The following is a 25,671-nucleotide window of genomic DNA, read 5'->3' on the forward strand; positions in this document are numbered from 1 at the left end:
AGAGAGTGCGTGAGAGAGAGTGCGTGAGAGAGAGTGCGAGAGAGAGAGTGCGTGAGAGAGAGCGCGTGAGAGAGCGCGTGAGAGAGAGCGTGAGAGAGAGCGCGTGAGAGAGAGCGCGTGAGAGAGAGCGCGTGAGAGAGAGCGCGTGAGAGAGAGTGCGTGAGAGAGAGTGCGTGAGAGAGAGTGCGAGAGAGAGAGTGCGAGAGAGAGATGTTAAATTCTGCAGTATAATCATGATATTCCCCAGTCAGAGTACTGTGATATTTACAGTATAATCATGATATTCCCCAGTCAGAGTACTGTGATATTTACAGTATAATCATGATATTCCCCAGTCAGAGTACTGTGATATTTACAGTATAATCATGATATTCCCCAGTCAGAGTACTGTGATATTTACAGTATAATCATGATATTCCCCAGTCAGAGTACTGTGATATTTACAGTATAATCATGATATTCCCCAGTCAGAGTACTGTGATATTTACAGTATAATCATGATATTCCCCAGTCAGAGTACTGTGATATTTACAGTATAATCATGATATTCCCCAGTCAGAGTACTGTGATATTTACAGTATAATCATGATATTCCCCAGTCAGAGTACTGTGATATTTACAGTATAATCAGTGGATAATAAGAATAGAATAATAGTACTGATGTCTACTAGGAATGACCCAACATTTAATAGTGTTCTATAGGTGTAACGGTTCTCTTCTTCCTCTGAAGAAGAGGTGTAGCAGGGATCGGACCAAGAAGCAGCGTGGTTATAATTCACGGTTCCTTTAATAACGAAACTATACATGAAATAGACCACAAAACAAGAAACGTGAAAACCCGAAACAGTCCAAACACTGACACAGGAGACAACCACCCACAAAAAACCCAACACAAAACAGGCTACCTAAATATGGTTCCCAATCAGAGACAATGACTAACACCTGCCTCTGATTGAGAACTATATCAGGCCAAACATAGAAAAAGACAAACCAGACACACAACATAGAATGAACACCCAGCTCACGTCCTGACCAACACTAAAACAAGGAAAACACACAAGAACGATGGTTCTGACTGGTGGTTCCGGCAGATCCTGGCTGACTGGCAGTTCTGGCAGAACCTGGCTGACTGGCAGTTCTGGCAGAACCTAGCTGACTGGTAGCTCTGGCAGATCCTGGCTGAATGGCGGATCCTGGCTGACAGACGGCTCTGGCAGATCCTGGCTGACTGGCAGTTCTGACAGATCCTGGCTGACTGGCGGATTCTGGCTGAATGGCGGATCCTGGCTGACTGGCGGATCTGAAGGATCCTGTCAGACTGGCGGCTCTGGCTGCTCCATGCTGACTGGAGGCTCTGGCTGCTCCATGCTGACTGGCGGCTCTGGCTGCTCCATGCTGACTGGCGGCTCTGGCTGCTCCATGCTGACTGGCGGCTCTGGCTGCTCCATGCTGACTGGCGGCTCTGGCTGCTCCATGCTGACTGGCGGCTCTGGCTGCTCCATGCTGACTGGCGGCTCTGGCTGCTCCATGCTGACTGGCGGCTCTGGTTGCTCCATGCTGACTGGCGGCTCTGGCTTCTCCATGCTGACTGGCGGCTCTGGCGGCTCCTTGCAGACTGGCGGCTCTAGCGGCTCCTCGCAGACTGGCGGCTCCTTGCAGACTGGCAGCTCTGGCTGCTCCTTGCAGACTGGCAGCTCTGGCTGCTCCTTGCAGACTGGCAGCTCTGGCTGCTCCTTGCAGACTGACAGCTCTGGCAGCTCCTTGCAGACTGGCAGGTCCTTGCAGACTCGCAGCTCTGGCTGCTCCTTGCAGACTGGCAGCTCTGGCTGTTCCTTGCAGACTAACAGCTCTGGCAGCGCTGAACAGGCGGGAGACTCCGGCAGCGCTGTAGAGGAGGAAGTCTCTGGCAGCGCTAAACAGGCGGGAGACTCCGGCAGCGCTGTAGAGGAGGAAGGCCCCGGCAGCGCTGGACAGGCGGGAGACTCCGGCAGCGCTGGAGAGGAGGAAGGCTCTGGCAGCGCTGGACAGGCGAAGCGCACTATAGGCCTGGTGTGTGGTGCTGGCACTGGTGGTACTGGGCTGAGGACACGCACAGGAAGCCTGGTGCGGGGAGCTGCCACCGGAGGACGCCGTGCGCAAGGCTGGTGCCATGTAAGCCGGCCCAAGGAGACGCACTGGAGACCAGATGCGTAGAGCCGGCTTCATGACACTTGGCTCGATGCTTACTCTAGCCCGGCCGATACAAGGAGCTGGTATGTACCGCACCGGGCTATGCACCCGCACTGGAGACACCGTGTGCTCCATAGCATAACACGGTGCCTGCCCGGTCTCTCTAGCCCCCCGGTAAGCACAGGAAGTTGGCGCAGATCTCCTACCTGGCGTCGCCATACTCCCTGTGTGCCACCCCCCAATCATTTTTGGGGGGGCTGACTCTCGGGCTTCCATCCGCGTCGCCGTGCTGCCTCCCCATACCAGCGCCTCTCCGCCTTCGCCGCCTCCAGCTCTTCTTTGGGGCGGCGATATTCTCCAGGCTGAGCCCAGGGTCCTTTACCATCCAATATCTCCCAGAGTCTCCCGTCTGTCCTGAGCTGCCAGAGTCTCCCGTTTGTCCTGAGCTGCCAGAGTCTCCCGTCTGTCCTGAGCTGCCAGAGTCTCCCGTCTGTCCTGAGCTGCCAGAGTCTCCCGTCTGTCCTGAGCTGCCAGAGTCTCCCGTCTGTCCTGAGCTGCCAGAGTCTCCCGTCTGTCCTGAGCTGCCAGAGTCTCCCGTCTGTCCTGAGCTGCCAGAGTCTCCCGTCTGTCCTGAGCCGTCAGTCAGCCAGGAGCTGCCAGAGCCGCCTGTCACGCCGGCGATGCTGGAATCGCCCTTCACTCCAGAGCTGCCGGAGTCTCCCGCCTGTCCGGCGCTGCCGGAATCTCCCGTGGCTAGGGTCCCCAGTCGGAGGTCGGCGGCGAGGGTCGCCGCTCGTAAGAGGCCACCGGGGCGGTTGAGGAGGTGGACAAGTGGGTGGTGGTGAAGTGGGGTCCACGTCCCGCGCCAGAGCTGCCACCGCAGACAGACACCCACCCAGACCCTCCCCTATAGGTTTAGGTTTTGCGTCCGGAGTCCGCACCTTTTGGGTTCCTTTGTTTTGTCTTTTGGTTTAGTATGGTCAGGGCGTGAGTTGGGTGGGTTGTCTATGTTAGTTTTTCTATGATTTTCTATTTCTGATATGGTTCTCAATCAGAGGCAGCTGTCAATCGTTGTCCCTGATTGAGAACCATATTTAGGTAGCCTGTTTTCCTTTGTGTTTTGTTGGGTGGTTATTTCAGTCTTTGTGTCTCTGCACCAGACAGAACTGTTTTCGATTTTTACATTGTTGTTTTGTAATTTGAAGTGTTCAGTTTGGATTATTATTAAATAAGATGAACACTAACCACGCTGCGCTTTGGTCCTCTCCTTCTTCCCAAGACAGCCATTACAATAGGGTCATTTAATAGTGTTATATAGGGTCATTTAATAGTGTTATATAGGGTCATTTAATTGTGTTATATAGGGTCATTTAATTGTGTAATATAGGGTCATTTAATTGTGTTATATAGGGTCATTTAATTGTGTTATATAGGGTCATTTAATAGTGTTATATAGGGTCATTTAATAGTGTTATATAGGGTCATTTAATTGTGTTATATAGGGTCATTTAATTGTGTAATATAGGGTCATTTAATTGTGTTATATAGGGTCATTTAATTGTGTTATATAGGGTCATTTAATAGTGTTATATAGGGTCATTTAATTGTGTTATATAGGGTCATTTAATTGAGTTATATAGGGTCATTTAATTGAGTTATATAGGGTCATTTAATAGTGTTATATAGGGTCATTTAATTGAGTTATATAGGGTCATTTAATTGAGTTATATAGGGTCATTTAATAGTGTTATATAGGGTCATTTATTTGAGTTATATAGGGTCATTTAATTGTGTTATATACTGTTATTTAATGAGGGTTCTGTAAAATATGTATACCTTAAATGTTTGGACCCCAGGAAGATATGTAGCTGCTGCCTTGACGGAACTAATGGGGATCCATAATAAACCCCAGGAAGAGTAGCTGCTGCCTTGGCAGGAACTAATGGGGATCCATAATAAACCCCAGGAAGAGTAGCTGCTGCCTTGGTAGGAACTAATGGGGATCCATAATAAACCCCAGGAAGAGTAGCTGCTGCCTTGACAGGAACTAATGGGGATCCATAATAAACCCCAGGAAGAGTAGCTGCTGCCTTGACAGGAACTAATGGGAATCCATAATAAACCCCAGGAAGAGTAGCTGCTGCCTTGGCAGGAACTAATGGGGATCCATAATAAACCCCAGGAAGAGTAGCTGCTGCCTTGGCAGGAACTAATGGGGATCCATAATAAACCCCAGGAAGAGTAGCTGCTGCCTTGGCAGGAACTAATGGGGATCCATAATAAACCCCAGGAAGAGTAGCTGCTGCCTTGGCAGGAACTAATGGGGATCCTTAATAAACCCCAGGAAGAGTAGCTGCTGCCTTGGCAGGAACTAATGGGGATCCTTAATAAACCCCAGGAAGAGTAGCTGCTGCCTTGACAGGAACTAATATATCTCCAACCTCCCCTGTTATTGGTAATGGTGAGAGGTTAGATCATACCTCCAAGACATGCTAACCTCCCCTGTTATTGGTAATGGTGAGAGGTTAGATCATACCTCCAAGACATACTAACCCCCCCTGTTATTGGTAATGGTGAGAGGTTAGATCATATCCCCAAGACATACTAACCTCCCCTGTTATTGGTAATGGTGAGAGGTTAGATCAAATCCCCAAGACATACTAACCTCCCTGTTATTGGTAATGGTGAGAGGTTAGATCATACCTCAAGACATGCTAACCTCCCTGTTATTGGTAATGGTGAGAGGTTAGATCATACCTCCAAGACATGCTAACCTCCCCTGTTATTGGTAATGGTGAGAGATTAGATCATATCTCCAAGACATGCTAACCTCCCCTGTTATTGGTAATGGTGAGAGGTTAGATTATATCTCCAAGACATGCTAACCTCCCCTGTTATTGGTAATGGTGAGAGGTTAGCATGTCTTGGGGGTATGATATTACATGCTAACCTCCCCTGTTATTGTTAATGGTGAGAGGTTAGCATGTCTTGGGAGTATGAACTTTGACCCTCTGTATCTTTCTCGCTCATCATTATTCACGATTTATCCAGGATTATCTGTAATTCATTGTATCATCCACATTAAAGTAGAAGTGTTTGGAAACAAATTATATTATTTTTTACAATAAAAGTGACTCCAAAATTACACGATACATAATTTACCATTTAAATTGGTCACAAAATAATCTGAAACACAACCAAAACTAACTGCAAATGCTTCCAACAGGTTTTGTAGCATCACAAGCTTGATGTAGTCATTGCGTGCTAAGAATATGGGACCAAATACTACACTTTTCACTACTTTATTTATTAGAATCTTTAGAGGTGTCAATCATTTAAACAAAATCTTTTTCTGGGCTATTCTATTAATATAAAATAATATAATGTCCCATTTGTTTTGCAGCGTACAATATTGCCCTGTATTTAATGATTTATTTTATACAGTCACTATTGCTCATCTTTATCGAGCGTGACAATAATTCCCAGACCCCGCTGTATATAATAAATATTTCATATTTCCTTTTGCCTTTGAATACACAAACATTATTTGTATCCCGCTCTGTCTCAATGAATTCAAAAAGGTAAAGCTGTCATAAGGCCTAGTCCGTCAATAGGGCTGAATCACTCTCATTCACCGTGTACCTGCCGATCTTCTTCATTTCAACCACTATGCCCGAGATTGATATTATCTCACAGACAATGAATAAAGCAATCATGGTTGAACCTGATGTAGTTTAATACTATTCTATTCTTCCTGCAGAAATGAAATATATCCCGAACATAGCTTCAGAACATGCTGTTCCAACTACACAATATTGAGTTCTACATAGCTGTTCCAACTACACAATATTGAGTTCCACATAGCTCTTCCAACTACACGCAAACGAGTTCTACATAGTTGTTCCAACTACATAGTTGTTCCAACTACACACAATTGAGTTCTACATAGCTGTTCCAACTACACAGAATTGAGTTCTACATAGCTGTTCCAACTACACAATATTGAGTTCCACATAGCTCTTCCAACTACACACTATTGAGTTCCACATAGCTCTTCCAACTACACACTATTGAGTTCTACATAGCTCTTCCAACTACACACTATTGAGTTCTACATAGCTGTTCCAACTACACGCAATCGAGTTCTACATAGCTCTTCCAACTACACAATATTGAGTTCCACATAGCTCTTCCAACTACACACTATTGAGTTCCACATAGCTCTTCCAACTACACACTATTGAGTTCTACATAGCTCTTCCAACTACACGCAATCGAGTTCTACATAGCTCTTCCAACTACACACAATTGAGTTCTACATAGTTGTTCCAACTACATAGTTGTTCCAACTACACGCAATTGAGTTCTACATAGTTGATTCAACTACATAGTTGTTCCAACTACACAATTGAGTTCTACATAGCTGTTCCAACTTTGGTTGTTCCAACACACGCAATTGAGTTCTACATAGTTGTTCCAACTACATTTGTTCCAACTACACACAATTGTTCTGCATTGTTGTTCCAACTACACGCAATTGAGTTCTACATAGCTGTATTCTTATTGTGTGTAAAGCCTTGGTTGGTTATGCAAGCTGTTGGGCTTTTTTTATTTGTTGGGGGGGGTGTAGACAAGCTGTTGGGCTTTTGGTTATGCCTTGTTGGGGGGTGTAGACAAGCTGTTGGGCTTTTGGTTATGCCTTGTTGGGGGGTGTAGACAAGCTGTTGGGCTTTTGGTTATGCCTTGTTGGGGGGGTGCAGACAAGCTGTTGGGCTTGTGGTTATGCCTTGTTGGGGGGTGCACACAAGCTGTTGGGCTTGTTGTTATGCCTTGTTGTTATGGAGGGGGTGCACAAGCTGTTGGGCTTGTTGTTATTCCTTGTTGGGGGTGTAGACAAGCTGTTGGGCTTGTTGTTATGCCTTTTTGGGGGGGTGTAGACAAGCTGTTGTGCTTGTTGTTATGCCTTGTTGGGGGCAGACAAGCTGTTGGGCTTGTTGTTATGCCTTGTTGTGGGGGGCAGACAAGCTGTTGGGCTTGTTGTTATGCCTTGTTGTGGGGGGCAGACAAGCTGTTGGGCTTGTTGTTATGCCTTGTTGGGGGGCAGACAAGCTGTTGGGCTTGTTGTTATGCCTTTTTGTGTGGGGGTGTAGACAAGCTGTTGGGCTTGTTGTTATGCCTTTTTGGGGGGCAGACATGCTGTTGGGCTTGTTGTTATGCCTTGTTGTGGGGGGCAGACAAGCTGTTGGGCTTGTTGTTATGCCTTGTTGTGGGGGGCAGACATGCTGTTGGGCTTGTTGTTATGCCTTGATTGGGGGCAGACATGCTGTTGGGCTTGTTGTTATGCCTTGTTGTGGGGGAGCAGACAAGCTGTTGGGCTTGTTGTTATGCCTTGTTGGGGGCAGACATGCTGTTGGGCTTGTTGTTATGCCTTGTTGGGGGGTGCAGACAAGCTGTTGGGCTTGTTGTTATGCCTTGTTGTGGGGGGGCAGACAAGCTGTTGGGCTTGTTGTTATGCCTTGATGGGGGGCAGACATGCTGTTGGGCTTGTTGTTATGCCTTGATGGGGGGCAGACATGCTGTTGGGCTTGTTGTTATGCCTTGTTGGGGGTGTAGACAAGCTGTTGGGCTTGTTGTTATGCCTTGTTGTGGGGGGTGGCAGACATGCTGTTGGGCTTGTTGTTATTCCTTGTTGGGGGTGTAGACAAGCTGTTGGGCTTGTTGTTATGCCTTTTGTGGGGGGTGTGACAAGCTGTTGGGCTGTTGGTTATGCCTTGTTGGGGGGTGTAGACAAGCTGTTGGGCTTGTGGTTATGCCTTCTTGCGGGGGGTGCAGACAAGCTGTTGGGCTTGTGGTTATGCCTTGTTGGGGGGTTATGCCTTCTTGTGGGGAGTGCAGACAAGCTGTTGGGCTTTTTGTTATTCCTTGTTGGGGGGGGTGTAGACAAGCTGTTGGGCTTGTTGTTATGCCTTTTGTGGGGGGTGTAGACAAGCTGTTGTGCTTGTTGTTATGCCTTGTTGGGGGGGTGTAGACAAGCTGTTGGGCTTGTTGATATGCCTTGTTGGGGGGCAGACAAGCTGTTGGGCTTGTTGTTATGCCTTGTTGGGGGAGGGGCAGACAAGCTGTTGGGCTTGTTGTTATGCCTTGTTGGGGGGCAGACAAGCTGTTGGGCCTGTTGTTATGCCTTGTTGGGGGGGCAGACAAGCTGTTGGGCTTGTTGTTATGCCTTGTTGTGGGGGCAGACATGCTGTTGGGCTTGTTGTTATGCCTTGTTGGGGGTGTAGACAAGCTGTTGGGCTTGTTGTTATGCCTTGTTGTGGGGCAGACAAGCTGTTGGGCTTGTTGTTATGCCTTTTGTGGGGGTGGACATGCTGTTGGGCTTGTTGTTATGCCTTGTTGTGGGGGGCAGACATGCTGTTGGGCTTGTTGTTATGCCTTGTTGGGGGGTGTAGACAAGCTGTTGGGCTTGTTGTTATGCCTTGTTGTGGGGGCAGACATGCTGTTGGGCTTGTTGTTATGCCTTGTTGGGGGCAGACATGCTGTTGGGCTTGTTGTTATGCCTTGTTGGGGGGCAGACATGCTGTTGGGCTTGTTGTTATGCCTTGTTGGGGGGCAGACATGCTGTTGGGCTTGTTGTTATGCCTTGTTGTGGGGGGCAGACAAGCTGTTGGGCTTGTTGTTATGCCTTGTTGGGGGGCAGACATGCTGTTGGGCTTGTTGTTATGCCTTGTTGGGGGGCAGACAAGCTGTTGGGCTTGTTGATATGCCTTGTTGGGGATGCAGAGAGACTGTAGGCCTTGTTATTATACAAACTATAATCAATCCTGTTTCTAATTACGTTTGGGCCTCTGAATATTATAATAATATTATATTATATTAGTATTATATTAATATTATATTTATATTCTCCAAATGGTCTCAGATGTGATGTTGTGCTCAGCCAAGCTTCCCCCTCTCACCTTGATGATTAAATGAACACAAATTGGCTGCTGAATACTGCCCCCCCCCCCCCCCCCCCCTGGACTGAATTATCTTAACTGTGGGGGGCTATGACTGCAGCACAGTTATTGAAATTAATGGAGTGGAGTAGCGACACCGAGAACCTGTGGCTTGGCTGGAGAGACTGGAGAGACTGGATAGAGAGACTGGATAGAGAGAGACTGGATATAGAGACAGGATAGAGAGACTGGATAGAGAGACTGGATAGAGAGACTGGATATAGAGAGATGGGATATAGAGACTGGATATAGAGAGATGGAATAGAGACGGGATAGAGAGACGGGATAGAGAGACTGGATAGAGAGAGACTGGATAGAGAGACATGGGATAGAGAGACGGGATAGAGAGAGGGGATATAGAGAGGGGATATAGAGAGGGGATAGAGAGAGGGGATAGAGAGAGATGGGATAGAGAGATGGGATAGAGAGAGGGGATAGAGAGAGGGGATAGAGAGAGATGGGATATAGAGATGGGATAGAGAGAGGGGATATAGAGAGGGGAGAGAGATGGGATATAGAGACTGGATAGAGAGAGACTGGATAGAGAGAGACTGGATAGAGAGACGGGATATAGAGACTGGATAGAGAGAGACTGGATAGAGAGAGACTGGATAGAGAGAGACTGGATAGAGAGAGACGGGATAGAGAGAGACGGGATAGAGAGAGACTGGATAGAGAGACGGGATAGAGAGAGACTGGATCGAGAGACTGGATATAGAGACTGGATAGAGAGACGGGATATAGAGATGGGATATAGAGACTGGATAGAGAGATGGGATAGAGAGACTGGATAGAGAGACTGGATATAGAGACTGGATAAAGAGAGGGGATATAGAGAGAGGGGATATAGAGAGGGGATATAGAGACGGGATGGAGAGACTGGATAGAGAGAGACTGGATAGAGAGAGACTGGATAGAGAGAGACTGGATAGAGAGAGACTGGATAGAGAGAGACTGGATATAGAGACTGGATATAGAGACTGGATAGAGACACTGGATATAAAGACTGGATAAAGAGAGGGGATGGAGAGACTAGATAGAGAGAGACTGGATAAAGAGAGGGGATAGAGAGACTGGATAGAGGGACTGGATATAGAGACTGGATATGGAGACTGGATATAGAGACTGGATAGAGAGACTGGATATAGAGAGGGGATAGAGATGGGATAGAGAGAGGGGATGGAGAGACTGGATAGAGAGACTGGATAAAGAGAGGGGATAGAGAGACTGGATATAGAGACTGGATAAAGAGAGGGGATGGAGAGACTGGATAGAGAGAGACTTGATATAGAGACTGGATATGGAGACTGGATATAGAGACTGGATAGAGAGAGGGGATAGAGAGATGGGATAGAGAGAGGGGATAGAGACTGGATAGAGAGAGGGGATAGAGAGAGGGGATAGAGAGACTGGATATAGAGAGGGGATAGAGATGGGATAGAGATGGGATAGAGAGAGGGGATAGAGAGAGGGGATAGAGATGGGATATAGAGAGAGATGGGATATAGAGACGGGATATAGAGACGGGATAGAGAGATGGGATATAGAGAGAGGGGATAGAGAGATGGGATATAGAGAGATGGGATATAGAGATGGGATATAGAGACGGGATAGAGAGATGGGATATAGAGAGATTGGATAAAGAGACGGGATAGAGAGACTGGATAAAGAGACTGGATAAAGAGACAGGATATAGAGACTGGATAAGGAGACTGGATATAGAGAGGGGATAGAGAGATGGGATAGAGAGACTGGATAAAGAGACTGGATGGATAGAGATGGGATAGAGACTGGATAGAAAGAGACGGGATATAGAGACTGGGATAAAGAGACGGGATAGAGAGACTGGATAAAGAGACTGGATAAAGAGACAGGATATAGAGACTGGATAAGGAGACTGGATATAGAGAGGGGATAGAGAGATGGGATAGAGAGACTGGATAAAGAGACGGGATAGAGAGACTGGATAAAGAGACGGGATAAAGAGACGGGATAGAGAGACTGGATAAAGAGATGGGATAAAGAGACTGGATATAGAGACGGGATAAAGAGACGGGATAGAGAGACTGGATAAAGAGACGGGATAGAGAGACTGGATAAAGAGACGGGATAAAGAGACGGGATAAAGAGACGGGATAGAGAGACTGGATAGAGAGACGGGATAGAGAGACTGGATAAAGAGACTGGGATAGAGAGACTGGATAAAGAGACGGGATAGAGAGACTGGATAGAGAGACTGGATAGAGAGACTGGATAGAGAGACTGGATAGAGAGACGGGATAGAGAGACTGGATAGAGAGACTGGATAGAGAGACTGGATAAAGAGACGGGATAGAGAGACTGGATAAAGAGACTGGATAGAGAGACTGGATAGAGAGACGGGATAGAGAGACTGGATAAAGAGACTGGATAGAGAGACTGGATAGAGAGACGGGATAGAGAGACTGGATAGAGAGACTGGATAGAGAGACTGGATAGAGAGACTGGATAGAGAGACGGGATAGAGAGACTGGATAGAGAGACTGGATAAAGACTGATAGGGATAGAGAGACTGGATATAGAGACGGGATAGAGAGACTGGATAGAGAGACTGGGATAGATATAGAGACTGGATAGAGAGACTGGATAGAGAGACTGGATAAAGAGACTGGATAGAGAGACTGGATAGAGAGACTGGATAGAGAGACTGGATAAAGAGACTGGATAAAGAGACGGGATAGAGAGACTGGATAGAGAGACTGGATAGAGAGACTGGATAGAGAGACTGGATATAGAGACGGGATGAGAGACTGGATAGAGAGACTGGATAGAGAGACTGGATAGAGAGAGACTGGATAGAGAGACTGGATAGAGAGACTGGATAAAGAGACGGGATAGAGAGACTGGATAGAGAGACTGGATAGAGAGACTGGATAGAGAGACTGGATAGAGAGACTGGATAAAGAGACGGGATAGAGAGACTGGATAGAGAGACTGGATAGAGAGACTGGATAGAGAGACTGGATAGAGAGACTGGATAGAGAGACTGGATAGAGAGACTGGATAAAGAGACTGGATAGAGAGACTGGATAGAGAGACTGGATAGAGAGACTGGATAGAGAGACTGGATAGAGAGACTGGATAGAGAGACTGGATAGAGATAGAGAGACTGGATAGAGAGACTGGATAAAGAGACGGGATAGAGAGACTGGATAGAGAGACTGGATAAAGAGACGGGATAGAGAGACCGGATAGAGAGACTGGATATAGAGACGGGATAGAGAGACTGGATAGAGAGACGGGATAGAGAGACTGGATAGAGAGACGGGATAGAGAGACTGGATAGAGACTGGATAAAGAGACGGGATAGGCTAAACTGCGGCGTACGTTGCTCTTAAACTAACACTGTAATTAGTTAGCCTTGGTAATGAGTTGAGCAACATAAGTTAGTGACTGCTGAGCAAGATATATGATGTGTTATGTCCATTACAGTGGAGTCATCTCTCTCTCACCCTCCTCCCTCCCTCCTCCTCACAAGACAGGGTAATTGTGCTGTCACCATGGTAACTTTCAACTGCAGAGAAATATCAATGGTGTTTTCCTTTCCCCTGTTGTTGTTGATATAGAACTTGTTGTAACTAACTCTGTCTCAAAATGGCACCCTATTCCCTATATAGTGCACTACTTTAGACCAGAGCCCTATTCCCTATATAGTGCACTACTTTAGACCAGAGCCCCTATTCCCTATATAGTGCACTACTTTAGACCAGAGCCCTATGACCAGTAGTGCACTACTTTAGACCAGAGCCCTATGACCAGTAGTGCACTACTTTAGACCAGAGCCCTATGACCAGTAGTGCACTACTTTAGACCAGAGCCCTATGACCAGTAGTGCACTACTTTAGACCAGAGCCCTATGGAGTGCTATTTAGGATGCATCCTACTGCATCTCTCTGTGTGTTAGCTGTTACACAACCATAATGCAGCGATCAGCTATGTTTTTATAGGCAAGTCAGTTAAGAACAAAATCTTATTTATAATGACGGCCTAGAAACAGTGGTTTAACTGCCATGTTCTGGGGCAGAACCACAGATTTGTGACTTGTCAGCTCAGGGATTAGATCCAGCAACCTTTCGGTTACTGGCCCAACACTCTAACCACTAGGCTACGCTGCCTTCTCTACACTCTAACTACTAGGCTACCCTGCCTCCACTACACTCTAACCACTAGGCTACCCTGCCTCCTCTACACGCTAACCACTAGGCTACCCTGCATCCTCTACACTCTAACTACTGCCTACCCTGCCTCCTCTACACTCTAACCACTAGGCGACCTGCCTCCTCTACACTCTAACCACTAGGCGACCTGCCTCCTCTACACCCTTACCACTAGGCTACCCTGCCTCCTCTACACTCTAACCACTAGGCTACCTGCCTCCTCTACACTCTAACCACTAGGCTACCTGCCTCCTCTACACTCTAACCACTAGGCTACCTGCCTCCTCTACACTCTAACCACTAGGCGACCTGCCTCCTCTACACTCTAACCACTAGGCTACCTGCCTCCTCTACACTCTAACCACTAGGCTACCTGCCTCCTCTACACTCTAACCACTAGGCGACCTGCCTCCTCTACACTCTAACCACTAGGCTACCTGCCTCCTCTACACTCTAACCACTAGGCTACCTGCCTCCTCTACACTCTAACCACTAGGCTACCTGCCTCCTCTACACTCTAACCACTAGGCTACCTGCCTCCTCTACACTCTAACCACTAGGCTACCTACCTCCTCTACACTCTAACCACTAGGCTACCTGCCTCCTCTACACTCTAACCACTAGGCTACCTGCCTCGTCTACACTCTAACCACTAGGTGACCTGCCTCCTCTACACTCTAACCACTAGGCTACCTGCCTCCTCTACACTCTAACCACTAGGCTACCTGCCTCCCTCCTCCTCTACACTCTAACCACTAGGCTACCCTGCCACCTCTACACTCTAACCACTAGGCTACCTACCTCCTCTACACTCTAACCACTAGGCTACCTGCCTCCTCTACACTCTAACCACTAGGCTACCTGCCACCTCTACACTCTAACCACTAGGCTACCTGCCTCCTCTATACTCTAACCACTAGGCTACCTGCCTCCTCTACACTCTAACCACTAGGCTACCCTGCCGCCTCTACACTCTAACCACTAGGCGACCTGCCAACCCTATTGCTTTGCACTTAAACATATCCATATCCAGAGTACAGCTAACTGAGTATTTTTGAGTAGATAGAATGAGTAGGATTATATAGCAAACATTATTCTTCATTTATTTATTATGTTGATCTTTGTGTATTTTGTATGACTGAATGAGTTAGTGTGTACAGTAATTACAGAGAAACAGTTTTAAACCAACTTGCTTCATTAAACGTGTATCGCTGTAACGGTAACTTTACAGTTGTAATTGCTATGATTCGCTTATGCCTGAAACAATTATCATGCAAACAGACTGCCTGTTTTGATATGTATGAGATAGACTAGGATGAACCCACTGCTAAACGTACTAAGATAGAGCGATAATTAGCATAGTTGCAATTGGCACAATTACTGATTCAGAAGACTTTGTAGAGATGCTGATTGGGGAGCACATTGATTCATATGCTGGTGGCCCTGTACAAGCACTGTAAACAGAGGAGGTCGTGTCTCTCTCTTATTAAACATCTTTCTGTAGATACTGAAGTAGATTATATTATTTTTGAAGAAGCCGAGTGACACATTTTATTTCCTGTCATTAGTTGCATTATCAGAGGAGTCAAACAGCCGTTTCAGGATGTCTGTCATTGGGTCTAGGTGCAGATCCGTGGGGGTTGGGGGTGGGGGGTCATTGGGTCTAGGTGCAGATCCGTGGGGGTTGGGGGTGGGGGGGTCATGGGTCTAGGTGCAGATCAGTGGGGGGTGGGGGGTCATTGGGTCTAGGTACAGATCCGTGGGGGTTGGGGGGGGGGGTCATTGGGTCTAGGAGCAGATCAGGGGGTGGGGGGGGTCATTGGGTCTAGGAGCAGATCAGTGGGGGTGGGGGGGTCATTGGGTCTAGGTGCAGATCCGTGGGGGTTGGGGGTGGGGGGGGGTCATTGGGTCTAGGAGCAGATCAGGGGGTGTGGGGGGGGGTCATGGGTCTAGGAGCAGATCAGTGGGGGTGGGGGGGTCATTGGGTCTAGGTGCAGATCAGTGGGGGTGGGGGAGGGTCATTAGGTCTAGGTGCAGATCCGTGGGGGTTGGGGGTGGGGGGGTCATTGGGTCTAGGTGCAGATCCGTGGGGGTGGGGTCATTGGGTCTAGGTGCAGATCAGTGGGAGGTGTGGGGGGTCATTGGGTCTAGGTGCAGATCAGTGGGGGCGGGGGGTCATTGGGTCTAGGTGCAGATCAGTGGGGGTGGGGGGGTCATTGGGTCTAGGTGCAGATCAGTGGGGGTTGGGGGTGGGGGGTCATTGGGTCTAGGAGCAGATCAGTGGGGGTGGGGGGTCATTGGGTCTAGGTGCAGATCAGTGGGGGTTGGGGGGTCATTGGGTCTAGGAGCAGATCAGTGGGGGTGGGGGGGGTCATTGGGTCTAGGTGCAGATCAGTGGGAGGTGTGGGGGGGGCAACGAGTTACTGATCACAGATAAGTCATTGTTACTTTCTTACTTTGTTATCATTCCCTTCCTGTTACAGTTATTGATCCATAATACATTTGTAAAGATGATTATTCCGTCTGTGTTGGCGCAGCGTGGAAGTATTCCCATTACATTATGGAAACAGGAAGCCAACATGACCAGAATATCAACGGAACACGGAAACAGGAAGCCAACATGACCAGAATATCAACGGAACACGGAAACAGGAAGCCAACATGACCAGAATATCAACGGAACACGGAAACAGGAAGCCAACATGACCAGAATATCAACGGAACACGGAAACAGGAAGCCAACATGACCAGAATATCAACGGAACACGGAAACAGGAAGCCAACATGACCAGAATATCAACGGAACACGGAAACAGGAAGCCAACATGACCAGAATATCAACGGAACACGGAAACAGGAAGCCAACATGACCAGAATATCAACGGAACACGGAAACAGGAAGCCAACATGACCAGAATATCAACAGAAACAGGAGAGAAGCACGTCTCCACTGCTACAAACGCAACTTCTCTTCTTTTGAAGCACCTGCAAAAGATAACGAGCCAAGACAAAACTGGTAGAGAAAGACCCATGAGGCCTGACCACCGACTGCTGTAGATGACTGTAGACCTACCTCATCCTGACCACCGACTGCAGTAGATGACTGTAGACCTACCTCATCCTGACCACCGACTGCAGTAGATGACTGTAGACCTACCTCATCCTGACCACCGACTGCTGTAGATGAATGTAGACCTACCTCATCCTGACCACCGACTGCAGTAGATGACTGTAGACCTACCTCATCCTGACCACCGACTGCAGTAGATGACTGTAGACCTACATCATCCTGACCACCGACTGCAGTAGATGACTGTAGACCTACCTCATCCTGACCACCGACTGCAGTAGATGACTGTAGACCTACCTCATCCTGACCACTGTAGATAAATGTAGACCTACCTCATCCTGACCACTGTAGATGACTGTAGACCTACCTCATCCTGACCACCGACTGCAGTAGATGACTGTAGACCTACCTCATCCTGACCACCGACTGCAGTAGATGACTGTAGACCTACCTCATCCTGACCACCGACTGCAGTAGATGACTGTAGACCTACCTCATCCTGACCACCGACTGCAGTAGATGACTGTAGACCTACCTCATCCTGACCACCGACTGCAGTAGATGACTGTAGACCTACCTCATCCTGACCACCGACTGCAGTAGATGACTGTAGACCTACCTCATCCTGACCACCGACTGCAGTAGATGACTGTAGACCTACCTCATCCTGACCACCGACTGCTGTAGATGAATGTAGACCTACCTCATCCTGACCACCGACTGCTGTAGATGACTGTAGACCTACCTCATCCTGACCACCGACTGCTGTAGATGAATGTAGACCTACCTCATCCTGACCACCGACTGCAGTAGATGACTGTAGACCTACCTCATCCTGACCACCGACTGCTGTAGATGACTTTAGACCTACCTCATCCTGACCACCGACTGCAGTAGATGACTGTAGACCTACCTCATCCTGACCACCGACTGCAGTAGATGACTGTAGACCGACCTCATCCTGACCACCGACTGCAGTAGATGACTGTAGACCTACCTCATCCTGACCACCGACTGCAGTAGATGACTGTAGACCTACCTCATCCTGACCACCGACTGCAGTAGATGACTGTAGACCTACCTCATCCTGACCACCGACTGCAGTAGATGACTGTAGACCTACCTCATCCTGACCACCGACTGCAGTAGATGACTGTAGACCTACCTCATCCTGACCACCGACTGCTGTAGATGACTGTAGACCTACCTCATCCTGACCACCGACTGCAGTAGATGACTGTAGACCTACCTCATCCTGACCACCGACTGCTGTAGATGACTGTAGACCTACCTCATCCTGACCACCGACTGCAGTAGATGACTGTAGACCTACCTCATCCTGACCACCGACTGCAGTAGATGACTGTAGACCTACCTCATCCTGACCACCGACTGCAGTAGATGACTGTAGACCTACCTCATCCTGACTACCGACTGCAGTAGATGACTGTAGACCTACCTCATCCTGACCACCGACTGCTGTAGATGACTGTAGACCTACCTCATCCTGACCACCGACTGCAGTAGATGACTGTAGACCTACCTCATCCTGACCACCGACTGCAGTAGATGACTGTAGACCTACCTCATCCTGACCACCGACTGCAGTAGATGACTGCAGACCTACCTCATCCTGACCACCGACTGCTGTAGATGACTGTAGACCTACCTCATCCTGACCACCGACTGCAGTAGATGAATGTAGACCTACCTCATCCTGACCACCGACTGCAGTAGATGAATGTAGACCTACCTCATCCTGACCACCGACTGCAGTAGATGACTGCAGACCTATAATTGGTTTCTCCTCGTTGTAATTAGTGATGTAATTAGTGATGTAATTAGTGATGTAATTGGTGATGTAATTAGTGATGTAATTAGTGATGTAATTAGTGATGTAATTGGTGATGTAATTAGTGATGTAATTAGTGATGTAATTAGTGATGTAATTAGTGATGTAATTAGTGATGTAATTAGTGATGTAATTGGTGATGTAATTAGTGATGTAATTAGTGATGTAATTAGTGATGTAATTAGTGATGTAATTGGTGATGTAATTAGTGATGTAATTAGTTGCTGTTGAAAGAAGTCATGAGTAAATAGGTAATTGCTTTTTGTTGTTGTTGAGGAATGACCACAACACCGTTTCAATGTGGATGTGATATCTACCAAAACCATTGTTCACAGGGTAATGGTCCTCTAAAATAGATATCGTTTCCTTCAGCAGCTCCAGTGGACTGTCAAATATGCCTGTCATTCAGGAACCCTACCTAGTTTGGTTTTTACTGCCCCTCTGTTAGGGATGTGATATACGGGTCTCTCACCATCTGTAGTGTCGCCGGAAAATATCTAGACGGATGTATCTCAAATGGTAGCTTGCCCAGCTAGCACATTTTGGTTCCTTGGTAGTTGTGGGAACGTATTTTTTTAGTTTCTCATTGGTTCTGGGAACGAAGCCATAAGATTCCTAAAAAAAAAAAAACGTTCTGAGAATGGAAGTGAACATTTTGCCTGTCCTCGGAACGTTTATCTTTAGGTTGCAGGGAGGTTCTGAGAATGGAAGTGAACATTTTGCCTGTTCTCTCAACGTTTCTCTTTAGGTTGCAAGGAGGTTCTTAGAATGTCAAACCAGTGGAGAATGTCCCTAGAACATTACCAACATTGTAATTAAATGTTACCAATGTTCTGTTAAAGTAATGAAACAGCAAGAAAATAGCGTATTTTTGTCAAGTTCCTCAAATGTGCTGAGAATGTTCCAAAGCCAAGCAATTATCCTGCACCATTTCCAGAATGTTTTGGGAAGGTTGTATGCAAAATAACCATAGGACAAGAACCCTCTTACCAAGCTCTAGGAAACATATGGTTCTCAGAACATTGGTGCTAGCTGGGTGGTTCTCAGAACATTATTTGCTAGCTGGGTGGTTCTCAGGATGTTTTGTGCTAGCTGGGTGGTTCTCAGAACATTATTTGCTAGCTGGGTGGTTCTCAGAATGTTTTGTGCTTGCTGGGTGGTTCTCAGAATGTTTTGTGCTTGCTGGGTTGTTCTCTGAACATTATGTGCTAGCTGGGTATTCCCTATATAGTGCCCTACTTTTGACCAGAGATAATCGGAAAAAGGGTGGCATTTGGGACGCAACCATGGTGACTGATTCCTTTTGGCTCCTCTTAGCTCCTCCTGCTTCCTGTATAAACCCTGTGCCCCCGCATTAACTAAAGCACTGAGATAGACAGATAGACTCTCACATAATACCATCCATCACTGGAATATAGCCTGCATCTCAAATGGTGCCCTGCTCTCATAGGGTTCTGGTTAAAAGTAGTGCACTGCATAGGGAATAGGGTGCCACTTGAGATGCAACCATAGTCTGCTACTGAACTGAACTGAGCTCCATATTTATGTGCAGACAACTCTCCTCTGGTAGAGGTGATACACTGAATAATGTCATAAGCCACCCAGTCTGCCTGCTCCATAAATAATATATAAAATATTTAAGAGATATAAAATGAGGACAGTAGTCGTTGTTCTGCCTTCAATCAGGAAGTTAGTTAAAATATCCTCCTTCCTGGTTGGCTAGGCCTACATCCTCTATGAAGATGAAGTGATGTGTCACAAATCCCATAGGGCTTGGGGTCAGGACTGATACACTACTTGACCAACAGTATGTGGACACCTGCTCATCCAACATCTCATTCCAGAATCATGGGTGTTATTATGAAATGGGTTCCTCCTTTGCTGCTATAACAGCCTCCACTCTTCTGGGAAGGTTTTCCATTAGATGTTGGAACATTGCTGCTATAACAGCCTCCAGTCTTCTGGGAAGGCTTTCCACTAGATGTTGGAACATTGCTGCTATAACAGCCTCCACTCTACTGGGAAGGCTTTCCACTAGATGTTGGAACATTGCTGCTATAACAGCCTCCACTCTTCTGGGAAGGCTTTCCACTAGATGTTGGAACATTGCTGCTATAACAGGCCTCCACTCTTTTGGGAAGGCTTTCCACTAGATGTTGGAACATTGCTGCTATAACAGCCTCCACTCTACTGGGAAGGCTTTCCACTAGATGTTGGAACATTGCTGCTACAACAGCCTCCAGTCTTCTGGGAAGGCTTTCCACTAGATGTTGGAACATTGCTGCTATAACAGGCCTCCACTCTTTTGGGAAGGCTTTCCACTAGATGTTGGAACATTGCTGCTATAACAGCCTCCACTCTTCTGGGAAGGTTTTCCACTAGATGTTGGAACATTGCTGCTATAACAGCCTCCACTCTTCTGGGAAGGCTTTCCACTAGATGTTGGAACATTGCTGCTACAACAGCCTCCACTCTACTGGGAAGGCTTTCCACTAGATGTTGGAACATTGCTGCTATAACAGCCTCCACTCTTCTGGGAAGGCTTTCCACTAGATGTTGGAACATTGCTGCTACAACAGCCTCCACTCTTCTGGGAAGGCTTTCCACTAGATGTTGGAACATTGCTGCTATAACAGCCTCCACTCTTCTGGGAAGGCTTTCCACTAGATGTTGGAACATTGCTGCTATAACAGGCCTCCAGTCTTCTGGGAAGGCTTTCCACTAGATGTTGGAACATTTCTGTGGGGACTTTCTTCCATTCAGCCATAAGAGCATTAGTGAGGTCGGGCGATTAAGCCTGGCTCGCAGTCGTTGTTCCAATTCATCCCAAAAGTGTTCGATGGGGTTGAGGTCAGGGCTTTGTGCCCAGACAATCAAGTTCTTCCACACTGATCTCGACAAACTATTTCTGTATGGATCTTGCTTTGTGCACGGGGGGGGCATTGTCATGTTGAAACAGGAAAGAGACTTCCCCCAAACTGTTGCCACAAAGTTGGAAGCACAGAATCGTCTAGTATGCTGTGGCGTTAAGATTTCCCTTCACTGGAACTAAGGGGCCTGAACCATGAAAAACCCAAACCCCAAACCATTATTCCTCCTCCACCAAACTTTGCAGTTGACCCTATGCATTGGGGCAGGTAGCGTTCTCCTGGCATCTGCCAAACCCAGATAGTGAAATGTGATTCATCACTCCAGAGAACACGTGTCCACCACTCCAGAGTTTAATGGCGGATAACATATGATTTTTACGTGCTACACGCTTCAGTGCTCGGCAGTCGCATTCTGTGTGCTTGTGTGGCCTACCACTTCACGACTGAGCCGTTGTTTCTCCTAGACGTTTCCACTTCACTATAACAGCACCAGGAAAGCTCTTGCAGGACAGAAATTCACCCTGACGGTGCCAGGGTGAAAGTCACTGAGCTCTTCAGTAAGGCTTTTCTACTGCCAATGTTTGTCTATGGAGATTATATGGCTGTGTGCTCAATTTTATACACCTGTCAGCAACGGGTGTGGCTAAAATAGCAGAATCCACTAATTTGAATAGGTGTCCACATACCTTTGTGTATGTAGTGTAGGTTAGCCTGGGAGCTAGTCTGTTTCTGTTTGAAAATTCCATAATATATTTTATTTATTTATTTAACCTTAACCTTATTTAATTAGGCAAGTCAGTTCCGTGTCTGAATCCTGGTTAGGAGGGCCACCAAAAATCCTGAAATGTCCATCTCTAACTATAACATTTTCCGACAAAATAGAACTTCCAAAGGGGGCGGAGTTGCAATCTACTACATAGATCGCATGCAGAGTTCTGTCATACTATCCAGGTCTGTGTCCAAACAATTTGAGCAACTACTTTTAAAAATACACCTTTCCAGAAACAAGTCTCTCACCGTTGCTGCTTGTTACAGACCCCCTTCAGCCCCCAGCTGTGCCCTGGACACCATATGTGAATTGATTGCCCCCCATCTATCTTCAGAGCTAGTGCTGTTAGGTGACATAAACTGGGACATGCTTAACACCCCGGACATCCTACAATCTAAGCTTGATGCCCTCAATCTCACACAAATGATCAATGAACCTATCAGGTACAACCCCAAATCCGTAAACACGGGCACCCTCAAAGATATCATCGTAACCAACCTGCCCTCCAAATACACCTCTGCTGTCTTCAACCAGGATCTCAGTGATCACTGCCTCATTGCTTGCATCCATAATGGGTCTGCGGTGAAACGACCACCCCTCATCACTGTCAAACGCTCCCTGAAACACTTCCGCGAGCAGGCCTTTTAAATCGACCTGGCCGGGTATCCTGGAAGAATATTGACCTCATTCCGTCAGTAGATGGTGCCTGGTTATTTAAAAGTGCTTTCCTCACCATCTTAAATAAGCATGCCCCATTAAAAAAATGTAGAACCAGGAACAGATATATCTCTTGGTTCACTCCAGACCTGACTGCCCTTGACCAGCACAAAAACATCCTGTGGAGTACTGCATAGGATCGCGACATGCAACTTTTCAGGGAAGTTAGGAACCAATATACACAGGCAGTGTAAAGCAAAGGCTAGCTTTTTCAAACAGAAATTTGCATCCTGCAGCACAAACTCCAAAAAGTTCTGGGACACTGTAAAGTCTATGGAGAATAAGAGCACCTCCTCCCAGCTGCCCACTGCACTGAGGCTAGGAAGCACTGTCACCACTGATAAATCCACGATAATTGAGAATTTAAAGAAGCATTTTGCTACGGTTGGCCATGCTTTCCTACTCTGGTCAACAGCCCTGCACCCCCCACAGCAACTGGCCCAAGACCCCCCCCCACGCTTCTCCTTCCGATAGCTGATGTTTTGAAGAGCTGCAAAATCTGGACCCCAACAAATCAGCAGGGCTAGACAATCTGGACCCTCTCTTCCTAAAATGATCAGCTGAAATTGTTGCAACCCCTATTACTAGCCTGTTCAACCTCTCTTTCGTATCGTCTGAGATCCCCAAAGATTGGAAAGCTGTCGCGGTCATCCCCCTCTTCAAAGAGGGTGACACTCTAGACCCAAACTATCCTACCCTGCCTTTCTAAGGTCTTCGAAAGCCATGTTAACAAACAGATCACTGACCATTTTGAATCCCACCATACCTTCTCCGCTATGCAATCTGGTTTCCAAGCCGGTCATGGCTGCACATCAGCCACGCTCAAGGTCCTAAACGATATCATAACCTCCATCAATGAGAGACAATGCTGTGCAGCCGTATTCATAGACCTGGCCAAGGCTTTTGACTCTCTCAATCACCACATTCTTATCGGCAGACTCAACAGCCTTGGTTTCTCAAACTTTCTCGCCTGGTCCACCAACTACTTCTCAGCCAGAGTTCAGTGTGTCAAATCGGAGGGCCTGTTGTCCGGACCTCTGGCAGTCTCTATGGGTGTGCCACAGGGTTCAATTCTCAGGCCGACTCTTTTCTCTGTATACATCAATGATGTAGCTCTTGCTGCTGGTGATTCTCTGATCCACCTCTACGCAGACAATAGTATTCTGTATACTTCTGGCCCTTCTTTGGGCAATGGGTTAGATAACTACACTCCAGACGAGCTTCAATGCCATACAACTCTCATTCTGTGGCCTCCAACTGCTCTTAAATGCAAGTAAAACTAAATGCATGCTCTTCAACCGATCACTACCAGCACCTGCCCTCTCGTCCGATTAGCAGCACTACTCTGGACGGTTCTGACTTAGAATATGTGGACATCTACAAATACCTAGTTGTCTGGTTAGACTGTAAATCTCCAATCCAAAATTAAATCTAGAATCGGCTTCCCCACGCTCAATTTTTCAGTTTTTGATTTGTTAAAAAAGTTTGAAATATCCAATAAATGTCGTTCCACTTCATGATTGTGTCCCACTTGTTGTTGATTCTTCACAAAAAAATACAATTTTATATCTTTATGTTTGAAGCCTGAAATGTGGCAAAAGGTCGCAAAGTTCAAGGGGGCCGAATACTTTCGCAAGGCACTGTCACTGTCATAAGGTGAATGCACCAATTTGTAAGTCGCTCTGGATAAGAGCGTCTGCTAAATGACTTAAATGTAAATGTAAATGTATATAATGACTATGGTGTTACATATGATATATATAATCACTATGGGGTTAAATATGATATATATAATCACTATGGGGTTACATATGATAGATATAATCACTATAGTGTTACATATGATATATATAATCACTATAGTGTTACATATGATATATATAATCACTATGGTGTTACATATGATATATATAATCACTATGGTGTTACATATGATATATATAATCACTATAGTGTTACATATGATATATATAATCACTATGGTATTACATATGACATATATAATCACTATGGGGTTAAATATGATATATATAATCACTATAGTGTTACATATGATATATATAATCACTATGGTGTTACATATGATAGATATAATCACTATGGTGTTAAATATGATATATATAATCACTATGGTGTTACATATGATATATATAATCACTATGGAGTTACATATGATATATATAATCACTATGGTGTTACATATATAATCTATAATCACTCAGAGGAATGGAAAACGTGACTGGTTGGCATAATCACTTATAGGAGAATATATTTTATCATATAATCACTAAAAGGAAAACATATGCCTGTGCTAATATCAACCATCTTGAACATATGAAAACATATTCAATCAACTATTGATTGTGATTACATATGACAAATAATCACTATGGAGTTACATATGATATATATAATCACTATGGTGTTAAATATGTTAGATATAATCCTGTTCAGGTGTTACATATGATATATATTCACTATAGTGTTTCATATGATATGTTCATAATCACTATGGTGTTAAATATGATAGATATAATCACTATGGAGTTACATATGATATATATAATCACTATGGTGTTAAATATGATAGATATAATCACTCTGGTGTTACATATTCAGATATAATCACTATGGTGTTACATATGATATATATAATCACTATGGTGTTCAATATGATATATATAATCACTATGGTGTTACATGTTTAATCTAGGTTCCTGTTCAGAGGAATGTTTCTCGTGACTGTTCAGGCTCAAGGTTCCTGTTCACCATTTTCTCACATAATCCTGTTCAGGAAAACTCCATGCCCTGTTCAATGTTTCCAACCATCTTGAACAATGGGTGTTTCTCAGGCTTCCTGTTCAGGGTGTTTCCAGCTTCCTGTTGATTGTGATTCACCTTCTTAAATAAACTGATGTGGGTGAACAGTTTCCTGTTCAGGGTGTTTCTCTTGGCAATCCTGTTCAGGGTGTTTCTCTTGGCTTCCTGTTCAGGGTGTTTCTCTTGGCTTCCTGTTCAGGGTGTTTCTCATGG

At 46.2% G+C, this 25,671-nt stretch overlaps 1 protein-coding gene and 1 long non-coding RNA gene across 3 annotated transcripts in view; one reads left to right on the forward strand and one right to left on the reverse strand.

The window, feature by feature from the left end:
- Window positions 1-25,671, forward strand: part of rab6ba (RAB6B, member RAS oncogene family a) — a 216,264-nt gene that overhangs the window by 70,879 nt on the left and 119,714 nt on the right. The window lies entirely within an intron of this gene.
- Window positions 13,535-14,322, reverse strand: LOC127910727 (uncharacterized). Its single transcript, XR_008075979.1, has 3 exons — window positions 14,162-14,322; window positions 13,670-13,993; window positions 13,535-13,637 (listed from the first exon to the last, which is right to left on the reverse strand). It is a non-coding gene; the product is annotated as an uncharacterized LOC127910727 (long non-coding RNA).

The sequence above is a fragment of the Oncorhynchus keta genome, chromosome 22, assembly GCF_023373465.1.
Source record: "Oncorhynchus keta strain PuntledgeMale-10-30-2019 chromosome 22, Oket_V2, whole genome shotgun sequence".
In the NCBI taxonomy this organism is placed as follows: Eukaryota; Metazoa; Chordata; class Actinopteri; order Salmoniformes; family Salmonidae; genus Oncorhynchus; species Oncorhynchus keta.